This window comes from Bombina bombina, chromosome 12, assembly GCF_027579735.1.
Source record: "Bombina bombina isolate aBomBom1 chromosome 12, aBomBom1.pri, whole genome shotgun sequence".
Classification (NCBI taxonomy): Eukaryota; Metazoa; Chordata; class Amphibia; order Anura; family Bombinatoridae; genus Bombina; species Bombina bombina.
Window position 1 is genome coordinate 116058055 of NC_069510.1, and position 7032 is coordinate 116065086.

Below are 7032 nucleotides of genomic sequence, written 5' to 3' on the forward strand. Positions count from 1 at the left end.
TTTGGAAATAATAAAGCCCTGAGAGTGCCCTCTTATATTTGATATTTGTATGAGTAACGTTGGGAAGACACCCAGACTACAGACATCAAGAGAGTGAGTGCATGGAAGTGGTGAATTATATACATATATAGAAAGAAAAGAAGCTCAATAGATCTTTCTATGGCACTCTATCACCTGGGAGCAGCCTCTTTTAGCCTTATACTGCTTTTCACAGTGGAGAACTTTCCTGAAGTGTCTGATCCTGTCTAACAAGGTCAGTCCAGCCCTGAAATGCCAGGCACTCCTCCTCTGAACAAGGAATATGGCAACCCCAGACGATTGTTTCAGCTTCTTTGGCCTCATCAGTGAGGTGTAGCCATATTCCTCTAAGCACATTGGATAGGGAGCCCATGTCTGGTTTCCCCATCACCCTTAGGGAGACTTCCCCAGGGTCATTATTGAAATACATATTTAAAGAGAATCACTCTACCAGAAACGAACCACAGCTTAGTACATTGTCCTATGGTGATTTACCACATAGGAGCAGCCTATTTTAGCCAAATTGTGCTAGGCTGCTCCTAGGTGGTACTCATAGGACAAACTAATGAGCTGTTGTTCATTTCTGGTAGAGTGATTCTCTTTTTGTCCGTCTGTATGTATGTATGCAAATATATACACTTAACTGTGCAGTACGACAAAAAAACACCACGCTAATTTTGCCAACCGTGGTCAGCATCTGCACAGTTTAGTGTTGTCTGCAATATATACTTACAGTGAGTGCAGAATTATTAGGCAAATTAGTATTTTGACCACATCATCCTCTTTATGCATGTTGTCTTACTCCAAGCTGTATAGGCTCGAAAGCCTACTACCAATTAAGCATATTAGGTGATGTGCATCTCTGTAATGAGAAGGGGTGTGGTCTAATGACATCAACACCCTATATCAGGTGTGCATAATTATTAGGCAACTTCCTTTCCTTTGGCAAAATGGGTCAAAAGAAGGACTTGACAGGCTAAGAAAAGTCAAAAATAGTGAGATATCTTGCAGAGGGATGCAGCACTCTTAAAATTGCAAAGCTTCTGAAGCGTGATCATCGAACAATCAAGCATTTCGTTCAAAATAGTCAACAGGGTCGCAAGAAGCGTGTGGAAAAACCAAGGCGCAAAATAACTGCCCATGAACTGAGAAAAGTCAAGCGTGCAGCTGCCAAGATGCCACTTGCCACCAGTTTGGCCATATTTCAGAGCTGCAACATCACTGGAGTGCCCAAAAGCACAAGGTGTGCAATACTCAGAGACATGGCCAAGGTAAGAAAGGCTTAAAGACGACCACCACTGAACAAGACACACAAGCTGAAACGTCAAGACTGGGCCAAGAAATATCTCAAGACTGATTTTTCTAAGGTTTTATGGACTGATGAAATGAGAGTGAGTCTTGATGGGCCAGATGGATGGGCCCGTGGCTGGATTGGTAAAGGGCAGAGAGCTCCAGTCCGACTCAGACGCCAGCAAGGTGGAGTACTGGTTAGGGCTGGTATCATCAAAGATGAGCTTGTGGGGCCTTTTCGGGTTGAGGATGGAGTCAAGCTCAACTCCCAGTCCTACTGCCAGTTTCTGGAAGACACCTTCTTCAAGCAGTAGTACAGGAAGAAGTCTGCATCCTTCAAGAAAAACATGATTTTCATGCAGGACAATGCTCCATCACACGCGTCCAAGTACTCCACAGCGTGGCTGGCAAGAAAGGGTATAAAAGAAGAAAATCTAATGACATGGCCTCCTTGTTCACCTGATCTGAACCCCATTGAGAACCTGTGGTCCATCATCAAATGTGAGATTTACAAGGAGGGAAAACAGTACACCTCTCTGAACAGTGTCTGGGAGGCTGTGGTTGCTGCTGCACGCAATGTTGATGGTGAACAGATCAAAACACTGACAGAATCCATGGATGGCAGACTTTTGAGTGTCCTTGCAAAGAAAGGTGGCTATATTGGTCACTGATTTGTTTTTGTTTTGTTTTTGAATGTCAGAAATGTATATTTGTGAATGTTGAGATGTTATATTGGTTTCACTAGTAAAAATAAATAATTGAAATGGGTATATACAGGGAGTGCAGAATTATTAGGCAAGTTGTATTTTTGAGGATTAATTTTATTATTGAACAACAACCATGTTCTCAATGAACCCAAAAAACTCATTAATATCAAAGCTGAATATTTTTGGAAGTAGTTTTTAGTTTGTTTTTAGTTTAAGCTATTTTAGGGGGATATCTGTGTGTGCAGGTGACTATTACTGTGCATAATTATTAGGCAACTTAACAAAAAACAAATATATACCCATTTCAATTATTTATTTTTACCAGTGAAACCAATATAACATCTCAACATTCACAAATATACATTTCTGACATTCAAAAACAAAACAAAAACAAATCAGTGACCAATATAGCCACCTTTCTTTGCAAGGACACTCAAAAGCCTGCCATCCATGGATTCTGTCAGTGTTTTGATCTGTTCACCATCAACATTGCGTGCAGCAGCAACCACAGCCTCCCAGACACTGTTCAGAGATGTGTACTGTTTTCCCTCCTTGTAAATCTCACATTTGATGATGGACCACAGGTTCTCAATGGGGTTCAGATCAGGTGAACAAGGAGGCCATGTCATTAGATTTTCTTCTTTTATACCCTTTCTTGCCAGCCACGCTGTGGAGTACTTGGACGCGTGTGATGGAGCATTGTCCTGTATGACAATCATGTTTTTCTTGAAGGATGCAGACTTCTTCCTGTACCACTGCTTGAAGAAGGTGTCTTCCAGAAACTGACAGTAGGACTGGGAGTTGAGCTTGACTCCATCCTCAACCCGAAAAGGCCCCACAAGCTCATCTCTGATGATACCAGCCCAAACCAGTACTCCACCTCCACCTTGCTGGCGTCTGAGTCGGACTGGAGCTCTCTGCCCTTTACCAATCCAGCCACAGGCCCATCCATCTGGCCCATCAAGACTCACTCTCATTTCATCAGTCCATAAAACCTTAGAAAAATCAGTCTTGAGATATTTCTTGGCCCAGTCTTGACGTTTCAGCTTGTGTGTCTTGTTCAGTGGTGGTCGTCTTTCAGCCTTTCTTACCTTGGCCATGTCTCTGAGTATTGCACACCTTGTGCTTTTGGGCACTCCAGTGATGTTGCAGCTCTGAAATATGGCCAAACTGGTGGCAAGTGGCATCTTGACAGCTGCACGCTTGACTTTTCTCAGTTCATGGGCAGTTATTTTGCGCCTTGGTTTTTCCACACACTTCTTGCGACCCTGTTGACTATTTTGAATGAAACGCTTGATTGTTCGATGATCACGCTTCAGAAGCTTTGCAATTTTAAGAGTGCTGCATCCCTCTGCAAGATATCTCACTATTTTTGACTTTTCTTAGCCTGTCAAGTCCTTCTTTTGACCCATTTTGCCAAAGGAAAGGAAGTTGCCTAATAATTATGCACACCTGATATAGGGTGTTGATGTCATTAGACCACACCCCTTCTCATTACAGAGATGCACATCACCTAATATGCTTAATTGGTAGTAGGCTTTCGAGCCTATACAGCTTGGAGTAAGACAACATGCATAAAGAGGATGATGTGGTCAAAATACTCATTTGCCTAATAATTCTGCACTCCCTGTATTTGTTTTTTGTTAAGTTGCCTAATAATTATGCACAGTAATAGTCACCTGCACACACAGATATCCCCCTAAAATAGCTATAACTAAAAACAAACTAAAAACTACTTCCAAAACTATTCAGCTTTGATATTAATGAGTTTTTTTGGGTTCATTGAGAACATGGTTGTTGTTCAATAATAAAATTAATCCTCAAAAATACAACTTGCCTAATAATTCTGCACTCCCTGTAGTTCAGGCATCTAAATACCAATGTGGGAGAAATATAAACTCAGTGTATAGTAAATGATGATTGTGTTGTATTTGTTATCTCCTGTCACGGGTTGGCAAAGTTAGCGGGGTGCGGTATAGAAATCTTTAAAAATCATATACATCCACCTTAAACACAGTTAAGGAATTTGACACTGAAGTACTGACGTGTGCGGCCAGGAATGCCATGATGCAGCACGCAAGCGCATTAAGGTCAGAAATTTTGAAACAGCTGATGCCACATCACAGGAAGTGACGTGGTTTGCTAATTTGTCAGGTTCACTATTTTATCCGAACACCGGCTTACCCTAACATTTCACTAGCTGAGCACATTTCAAAAGTGTTCTATAGAAACTAAGGGGGGGGGGGGGGGTGACCAGCCAATCAGATAGTAGTAATATTGTAGCTTACAACATCGTATGTGATCGTATTATTTTACTGGGCTTAAAAAAAAATAGCACCACCATCTAAGAGCAACTGCAATTACAGTATTGTATTAATAATTTCATCTTAATAAGGGAATATTTTGTTTTTTTCCATTATGTGTCACCGTACATACAATATCCCTTACTGTTTCAGCTCTTAGCCTGGAATTTTTTAGGATTCACTATTTTGATTCTATATTATGATGGATTGAAGGTCAATACTACAAAAGCATTTTATTACGTGTCTAACTGGACCATATTGTATATCCAAATTTCCACAACATATTATTTGTTTGTATTCTACCTAACATCTGTAAAGGTATTTGCATGGCATTAGTTGTTAATTTGTTTGGCCATTTATATTTCCATGACTTTCTACTCACTATCACCCCAGTTTTTATCTGTATAAAATAGATCATATATCAAACCTAACTATGCTGTTCCACTAATACTCCCCATTATTTAATTAAAGGAACAGTCTACACCAGATGTTTTATTGTTTTAAAGATAGATAATCCCTTTATTACCCATTCCCTAGTTTTGCATAACCAACACAGTTATATTAATATATTTTTTACCGCTGTGATTACCTTGTATCTAAGCCTCTGCAAACTGCCCCCTTATTTCAGTTATTTTGACAGTCTTGCATTTTAGCCAACCAGTAATGACTGCACGTGCATGAGCACAATGTTATCTATATGACAAACTTGAACTAACACCCTCTAGTGGTGACTGTCAAAATGCATTCAGATAAGAGGTGGCCTTCAAAGGCTAACACATTAGCATATGAGCCTACCTAGGTTTAGCTTTCAACTAAGAATACCAAGAGAACCAAGCAAAATTGGTGATAAAAGTAATTTGGAAAGTTGTTTAAAATTACATGCCCTATCTGAATCATGAAAGTTTATTTTGGACTAGACTGTCCCTTTAAGTTCTACCTTTGGTTATATTATCTGTATGCTACCACTAGTACCAGCATGTAAAAATTACTTTACATATACTGATGAATTGGTCAATAAATGTTTGTATTAAGAAATTAATCTATGTTAATATTTTTTTTTATCTATCCTGTATTGCTTTTACCAGTTATTAATCACATCGCTTAGGTGCTTGTACCATCTGGTAATGACTCAATTTGTTAATTGCCCACATGATATAAGCCCCACTGGCACTCTGAGCTGCTGCAGTATTTAAAGTGGTGCACTCCGAATATCTAGCTTCACGTGCATGTGCAGAGAAAAATGTTAACACTAAAACAGTGATACATTTTACTAGAAGTATTTTTGCCTATACATGTATATGGCAAATATGTTTCTATTAAAAGATGTAATTAATCTAAAAGCATTTCAATTTTGACCGGAATGTCCCTTTAATAAGTGCTGATGTATGATTGAAGGGAGGAACGTGAATAGTGGTGTCTAGTAGTACTCTCCATGCACTATCCAGAGTAACAATGCATGTTTCTCCCTGCACATCCTGCACCATGTGTAACTCATAACTCTCCAAGAAAACATAGCTGATGTGGCAACCCTGACAGGTGCAACAGGTTAGGAGCAAGAACAAAGAATTTACCAGGACAACAAGAAGAGGGTACAGGAGGCCAGGTAAATGTATCAACATAGGATTGAAAACACAGTTTGTGATACAGGAAACCATGATACAAGCTGAGGTCTGGAAGCTACATGAACAAGTCCAACCTAAGGGACCAATCGTAGGGTTACAAGCTATCCTCCAAAAAATACTGAGCGACCTATAGGTGACTGATCACAGGCAGTAGGTGGAGTTTCACAATGGCCCCTCCCCAAAACACTCCTTTAGGCCCCACTCTTGACACCAACAAGTATATTCTTCTGAAACAAGCAATGATGTTATCCCCATGACAGTAAGTAATGATCTTACCTCTTTGGCTATCTGTAAAACAGATACAACAGTGATCTGAACAAGTCCAACCTAAGGGACCAATAGTATGGTTACAAGCTATTCTCCAAAAAATACTGAGTGACCTATAGGTGACTGATCACGGGCAGTAGGTGGAGTTTCACAATGGCCCCTCCCCAAAACATTCCTTTAGGCCCCACTCTTGACACCAACAAGTATATTCTTCTGAACCAAGCAATGATGTTATCCCCATGACAGTAAGTAATGATCTTACCTCTTTGGCTATCTGTAACAGTGATCTGACCCCCTTGATTGCCAGTTAAAAAAACAACAGATTTTACCCCACTTGCTATGTATACTATCCAAAGGACAGTGTTTTTTTCCACCTTGACAGTGCCACATAACATGGTGATTTTTTTTAAACTCTTTAGTAGCCAGTAACACACAGAAGTAGTGCATGTGCAGTGTTTCTTCTTTCAGGTCCATATTTGTAATGGAGACTTTAAAAATATAGACACCTTTAAAGGGACACTAAACCCAAAAATGTTTCTTTCATGATTCAGATAGATCAGCAATTTTAAGCAACTTTCTAATTTACTCCTATTATCATTTTTTTCTTCATTCTCTTGCTATCTTTATTTAAAAAGCAAGATTGTAAAGCATAAGAGATGGACGATTTTAGGTTCAGCACCCTGGATAGTGCTTGCTTATTGGTGGAAACATTTAGCCACCAATAGCCAGGCATAACCCAGATTCTCAACCAAAAAATTGGCCGGCTCCTAAACTTTACATTCCTGCTTTTTAAATAAAGATATCAAGAGAACAAAGAAAAATTAA